This window comes from Ursus maritimus, unplaced genomic scaffold, assembly GCF_017311325.1.
Source record: "Ursus maritimus isolate PB19 unplaced genomic scaffold, ASM1731132v1 scaffold_36, whole genome shotgun sequence".
Lineage (NCBI taxonomy): Eukaryota > Metazoa > Chordata > Mammalia > Carnivora > Ursidae > Ursus > Ursus maritimus.
In genome coordinates this window covers 1-7033 of record NW_024426230.1, presented here as the reverse complement: position 1 = coordinate 7033, position 7033 = coordinate 1, and positions in this window count along the sequence as shown.

Here is a 7033-nt window from a genome sequence, read left to right as displayed (position 1 = left end):
CCCTTAAATAAATAAATTAAAAATTTAAAAAATTCCAGTTAGTTAACATTCAGTGTAATATTAGTTTCAGGTGTACAATATAGTGATTTGACACTTCCATGCAACAATCAGTGCTCATCACAAGTGCACTCCTTAATTTCCATCATCTATTTAACCCATCCTCCCCAACCACCTCCCCTCTGGTAAGTCTCTTCTCTATAGCGAAGAGTCTGCTTCTCAGTCTGTCCCCCCACTTTCTTTTTTTAAATTCCCTTTGCTCTTTTGTTTTGTTTCTTAAATTCCACCGTAGATTTTTTTTTTTTAAAAGTAGGCTTCACGCTCAGCATATAGCCCAATGCGGGGCTCGAACCTAAGACTCTGAAATTGAGACCCGAGCTGAAATCAGGAGTCTGACAGTTAACCAACTGAGCCACCCAGGCTTCCCTTGCACCATAGGTTTTTAATAGAGAATCTTCTTTGAATTTTGAGGAAGTGTTTATGAAACTCACCTTCCTATTTTGAAATAAGGTAAACAAAATAGAGCATACAGTGTTTTTCAAAGTATAATTTGAAGACTGCCTACATTAAAATCACCTGGGATGCTTTTCAGACTGCAAAGATCCTGAATCCATCCTTGCTTTGCTGAACTAGAATTCTGGGAATGCATCCCAGAAATGTGCTTTTACAGTAAGCTGCTTCAGGTAATTCTAATTCACAGTCATGACTGAGAACCCCTGGATAATTGTTGACATTATCCATCTGCAGGAATAGTTGCTCTTAAGGCTTGGTTACAAGGATTTGCTTAGGTGAGAAGTCTGTCTTAATTATCCAGGATGCATTCTGAGAAATACATCGTGAGGATATATTAAATCAAAAACTGTGACCTCATAAAATGTGTTGTTTATGGACAGAGAGTCAGTCACTGGGATGTTGCTGTGAAGTTGAAGGCCTCTTAAATATTCTTCTTTACCTGCAGTCATTAAGAGATCAGCTGCTTCCTCTTTTAATTCTCTGTGAGGTATCAATATATTTTTTTAACATCAATATCTAAATATCTTCTAAATGAAATTATTTTGTGTAAAGAATCTTTTAATGTAACTTCTAAATGCTGAATTCTCAAAGGGGAGCCCCCAAATTTAAGGATTTCCGTTTGATGTAAAATTCCATTCCTATCCATGGGGAAACTTTTTTTTTTTAATCTCTTCCTCCTTGATCTTCCTCCAAACCGATCTCAGATGCAGTTTGAAGAAGAAAAGTTTAGGGAGACTTTCATAGAAGGAAATATATGTCCATCCATTGGGCTTCCTGGTTTTGCCTCCTTCCTCCATTAGGAGGGCCCAGAGGATCTTGACTAAGGAAGTGACACTTGGGATTCTCTGCTTCTGTTTAAGAAACACTTCCTCCCCAGGTTTGAATATTTGATAAAGAAAATCTACCTTCAAAGTTCCTGGGCCCTGCTCCTGGGCTCCCAGGGAAGCTGTACTTTAACATTTACCAAGATCAAAATGGCTTAACCAGACTTCAGAGCATAGACTCAGTTTCTGCCCCAGCGTACATTGTACATCTGCTTCATTAGCAGATAAACTAAAAGAAACACTTCAAACTAAAGGTCAGAATAAAAATCTCCCTAAGTTCTGATCCCATACCACCAAGGCCTTGCACATATTGAAAAGCATAAGATAAAGTTTATAATTTTCTGGAGTGTCTTCCTCATGGTGATTTGTAACACATTTTTGTTAAGAGTTATTTTTTCTTTTAGAGAGAGTCTGGGTGTATGATGCACAGGAGCCATAAAAGCTTTGGAGGGGAAGGGGTGGGGCAGACAGGGGAAAGAGAATACAGCTTGACTCCTCTTGAGCTTGGAGCCCAACATGGGGCTAGATCTCATGACCTGAGATTATGACCTGAGCCAAAATCAAGAGTCAGATTCCTCACTGGTCTTATATTTGGAGATCCGGGCTCATTTCCTCAATCATGGAAAAAGCTTTTAAAAAATTCACAGAAGGGGAATGAACCGTGAGAGACTATGGACTCTGGAAACAAACTGGCACGAGTGGGTTAGGGGGAGGTGGGAATGGGATAGGCTGGTGATGGGTATTAAGGAGGGCACGTATTGCATGGTGCACTGGGTGTTATGCGCAGTAATGAATCATGGAACTTTACATCATAAAAACTAGATGTACTGTATATTGATAATCATAATATAATAAAAAATATTATTAAAAAATGCACATGAAGGGGCACATGGATGGCTCAGTTGGTTAAACAGCTGACTCTTGATTGTTGTTCAGGTCATGATCTCAGGGTATCTGGGATCAAGTCCTGCATCAGGCTTCCACACTCAGCAGGGAGTTCGGCTTGAGATTCTCCTCCACGCCACTACTACCTTCTGTCCCTTCCAACTCCCCCACTCTCAATTTCTCTCTCATAAGGTCTTTAAAAAGATAATGAAAAAAAAATAAAAATTCACATGAAGTAGGGGTGTTTCCAGTAGGTCTTTTGTTGATATCCTCTAAGATTAAGGATTATTATTTCTGCTATTTTCATTCTCCTAGGGAGTTTCATCATAAGTGGTGTTGAATTTCATCCAATTTCTAAATTCGTTGAATTAAATAAAACAACTGTTTTTATCTTTTACTTCTTTCTTTTGTTTTTGGTGCTATTCCATGCATCATAGTTTTAGTCATTTTGCTTTTAACTTAACATTTTCAATTTTTGTATTTGCTGGTGTATAAATACAATAGACTTTTAAAACGTTGTAGTTTTTAAATACGATTTATGATATTGTAAATATGGCATTTGCAAGAAAGAAGGTCCTTTGTGGTTTTTATCTAATTTCTCTGAAGGCTTATGTTGTACATGCCTGTCATAAGGGATCAAATCTAGGAAACTGACATTGGAACAATATATAACTTGATTCTATGTCATTTTGTCACTTGTTAGCTTCGTATGTAACCACCAACGCCAGTTAAAGGTACAGTATTATTCCATCACACCAATTCTCTCCCGTGCCCACTTCTCCCATCATCTTTAACCCTGACAACATAATCTGTTTTCCATCTGTATAATTTTGTCATTTGTAAAATGTTATTAAATGAGATCAAGCAACATGGTGTCTTTTTTGAGATTGAGTTTTCTCATTTAGGATAATGCTCTTGTGATGCCACTCAAGTTGTTGCAGTAGTCAGTGGTCCATCTGAGTAATATCTCATGGTTTGCTATTGTATAGTTTGTTTAATCACACACTTACTGAGGGACATTTTGGTTGTTTTTCAAGGTTTTGATCAATACAAATAAAGGTGCCTAAACATTTGTGTCCAGTGTGTGTTGATATAATTCTCTTCTGGAGAAATGTCCGAGAGTGCTGATTGCTAGGATATATGGCAACTGTGTACACAGTCCTTAAGAAACTGTCAAATTATTTTCCGGAGGGCCTGGACCATTTTGACATTTCCATTGAAAGTATGAGAGATCCAGCTCATCCACATCTTCACCAGTATTTAGGTAGTCTCACTGTTTTTAAATTTCAGCTATTTTACCAGGCATGTAGTAGTAGCCCTGTCATGGTCTTGAGTGTGAATTTCCCTGAAGACCAGTGATGCTGACTATCTTTTCAAGTATGTGTGATCATTATATACCTCAGTGAGGTATTTCTATTCAGTTTCTTTTTTTTTTTTTTTCCTCAAGATTTTATTTATTTATTTGACAGCAGAAGCAGCCAGCGAGAGAGGGAACACAAGCAGGGGAGTGGGAGGAGAAGCCAGGCTCCCAGAGAGAGTGAGCCTGATGTGGGGCTCGACCCAGAACGCCGGATCTGCCCTGAGCCGAAGGCAAACGCTATGATGACTGAGCCACCCAGGCTTCCTCTATTCCGATTTCTAACTAGATTTTTTCCCTTGTGGAGCGCGTAGAATTCTTTACACTATTCCAGAGATAGGTAATTTTTCAGATACGTGGCTTGGAATTTCTTTGAGAATACCGGGCTATTTAAACTATCTGTTTCAGATTGGAATTGAGTTAGGCTAGTTTGTGCTTTTTGAACAAGGACCATTTTGTCTAAGTTGTCAAATTTGTATGTGTAGAGTTATTGGCAGTTATTCCTTATTTTATTGATATCTGCAAGTTATGTCGATGATATGTCATTTTATTCCTGACATTGGTGATTTATGTCTTATCTCTTTCTTTTTCCCTCAGTCTTGTAGGGATTTATGTATTTTATTGATCTAAAAGAGCCAACTTTTAGATCGTGATTTTTCCTCTGTTTTCCTGCTTTCAATCTTGATTCCTCCTCTTCTTCATTATGTACTTTTGCTTGCTTTGGATTTATTTTGGTCTTATTTTTCCAGGTTCTCAATGTGGGAACTTATATAATAATGATTTGAGACTTTCTTTTTTTCTAATATAAGCCCTTCATGGTATAAATTTCCCTTTCAGTGTTCATTTACTTTTGTCTCGTGAATTTGATATGTTGTATTTTCATCTTCATTCAGTCCATTTTACATTTTTTCACTCCAATATATTTTTATTGTACTTGAAATTCCTCGCGGACTCATGGATTATTTTAAAAGTGTCTTGTCTCAGTTTCCAGCTATTTGGGAAATACCCAGTTATCTTTCTATTCTTCTTTCCAGTTTATGGAGTGAACCGTAAGCTAGAGAACAACCTTTGTACAATTTAATTGTTTTAAATTTTTTGAGGTTTTTTATGGCCCCAGATACAGTCCGTTTTGTAATTGTCTTTGTATTTGAAAAAGACTGTGTTATTCTCCTGGAGTTGGGTGGTGTATTCTAATAATGTCAATTAGGTTTCTTGTCAGTTGGTGGTATAGTAAGATTCTTCTATATGCTATATACTGAATTTCTGTCTAGTTGTTCTATCAGTTGTTGAGAAAAGGGGTGTTGAAGTGTCTAAATATAATTGTGAATTTGTCTATTTTATCTCTCAGCCCTATCAGTGTTTTCTTCACATATTTTGCAGTTCTCTTGTTTGGTGTATCTACACATAGGATTGCTATTCTTATTGGACTGTCCCCTTTTTCACTGTGTAGTGTCCTTCTCTGTATCTGGTAATTTTCTTTGCTCTGATATTAATATTATTATTATATATATTATTTTTCTAGCTTCTTCGGTTGTTTGGATGGTATATCTAATTAATTTTCAACTACTGTATCATTACGTTTGAATTAAGTTTCTTATCGATGGCATTAAAGGGCCATTTTTTTTTACCAACTTGTCTCCTTAAATTGGTGAATTTAAATTCTTTAATGAAATGTTGATATGTTAAGTCTGAGTCTTCCCGTATATTTTTTATTGTATGCTTGTTTCATCATTTTTCCTTTCTCTCTCTTCTTTTTCCTGCTGTCCGGGGCCTACTTGAATATTTAGAATTTTATTTTGCTCTCTCTGTAGAGTCATCAATGTATCTTTTTTTCCAGCTTTATTGAGATATAATTGACATAGAGTGTTGTGTAAGTTTTAGGTATAAAATGCATTGATTTCATGGAGATATTTTCCCAAATGATTACCAGTCTAGTGTTAGTTTGTTAGTTAACACCTTCATGCCATCACAGAATTAACAATTTTTTTGTGGTTAGAATGCTTAATATCTACACTCTCAGCAATCTTAAAATATATAATACATTATTATTAAATATAATCTCAGGCTGTACATTAGGTCCCCTAAACTAACTTGTCTTATAATTGAAAGTTATAGCCTTTGACTAATTTTTCTGAGTTCTCCCAAACCCAAGCCCCTGGTAAATAACATTCTGTTTTTACCTGCTGTAAGGTTACATTTTTAGGTGCCACATATAAGTGATATCATACAGTATTTGTCTTTCTGTGACTTATTTCACTTAGTGTAGTGCCCTCAAGGTCCATCCGTATTGTCACAAATGGCAAGATTTCCTGTATTCTCATGGCTGAATGGAGTATTCCAGTGTGTGTGTGTGTGTGTGTGTGTGTGTGTGTGTGTGTGTCTATATCTGTATCTGACATTTTCATTGTTGAGTTACATGTTGACAGATATTTAGGCTGTTTCCTTATCTTGGTGATTGTGAACAATGCTGCATTGAACCCATTGGGAGTGCAGGTATCTCTTTGACATCATTTTTCTTTCTTTCTTTCTTTCTTTCTTTCTTTCTTTCTTTCTTTCTTTCTTTCTTTTTTTGATATATACGAAGAAGTGGGATTGCTTGATCCTATGGTAGTTCCATTTTTAATTTTTTTTTTTTTTAGTCTTTTCCTTAGTGGCTGCACCAGTTCGTATTCCCACCAACTGTGCGCAAGGATTCAGGGATTCCCTTTCCTCCACATCCTCATCAATACTTATCTCTTGTCTTTTTGATGACCTTCAACATTCTAACCTGTGTGAGGTGATAGCTCATTGTGATTTTGATTTACACTTCCCTGATGATTAGTGATATGAGGTACCGTTTCATGTACCTGTTGGCCAGTTGAATGTTGTCTTTGGAAAAATTCTATTCGGTTTTTCTGCCTATTTCTAAGTTAGATTGTTTATGGATTAATTGATTGATTGCTATTGAGTTGTATGAGTTCCGTATATGGCTTGGATATTAACTTTTTTTTAAAGACTTTATTTGAGAGGCAGAGAGAGAGAGTGAGCGAGCTTGCACATGAGCAGGGGGAAGGGCAGAGGGAGAGGGAGAAGCAAACTCCCCACTGAGCAGGGAGCCCGATGCAAGGCTCCAACCCAGGACCCAGAGATCATGACCTGAACACATAGCAGATGCTTAACCAACTGAGCCACCCAGGTGTCCCTTGGATATTAACTTCTTAACAGATATATGATTTGCACATATTTTGTCCTATCCTATAGGTTGCCTTTTCATTTTGTTGTTTCTTTTGTTGTGTAGAAGCTGTTTGATGATGTCCCACATTTTGATTTTTACTGTTGTAGCTTATGCTTTTGGTATCATATCCAAAACTTGTTGCTAAGATCAATGTCAAGGGATTTTTCCGTGTGCTTTCTTCTAGGAATTTTATGAATTCGGTTATTATGTTTAAGTCTTTAACCCATTTCAAGTTAATTTTTT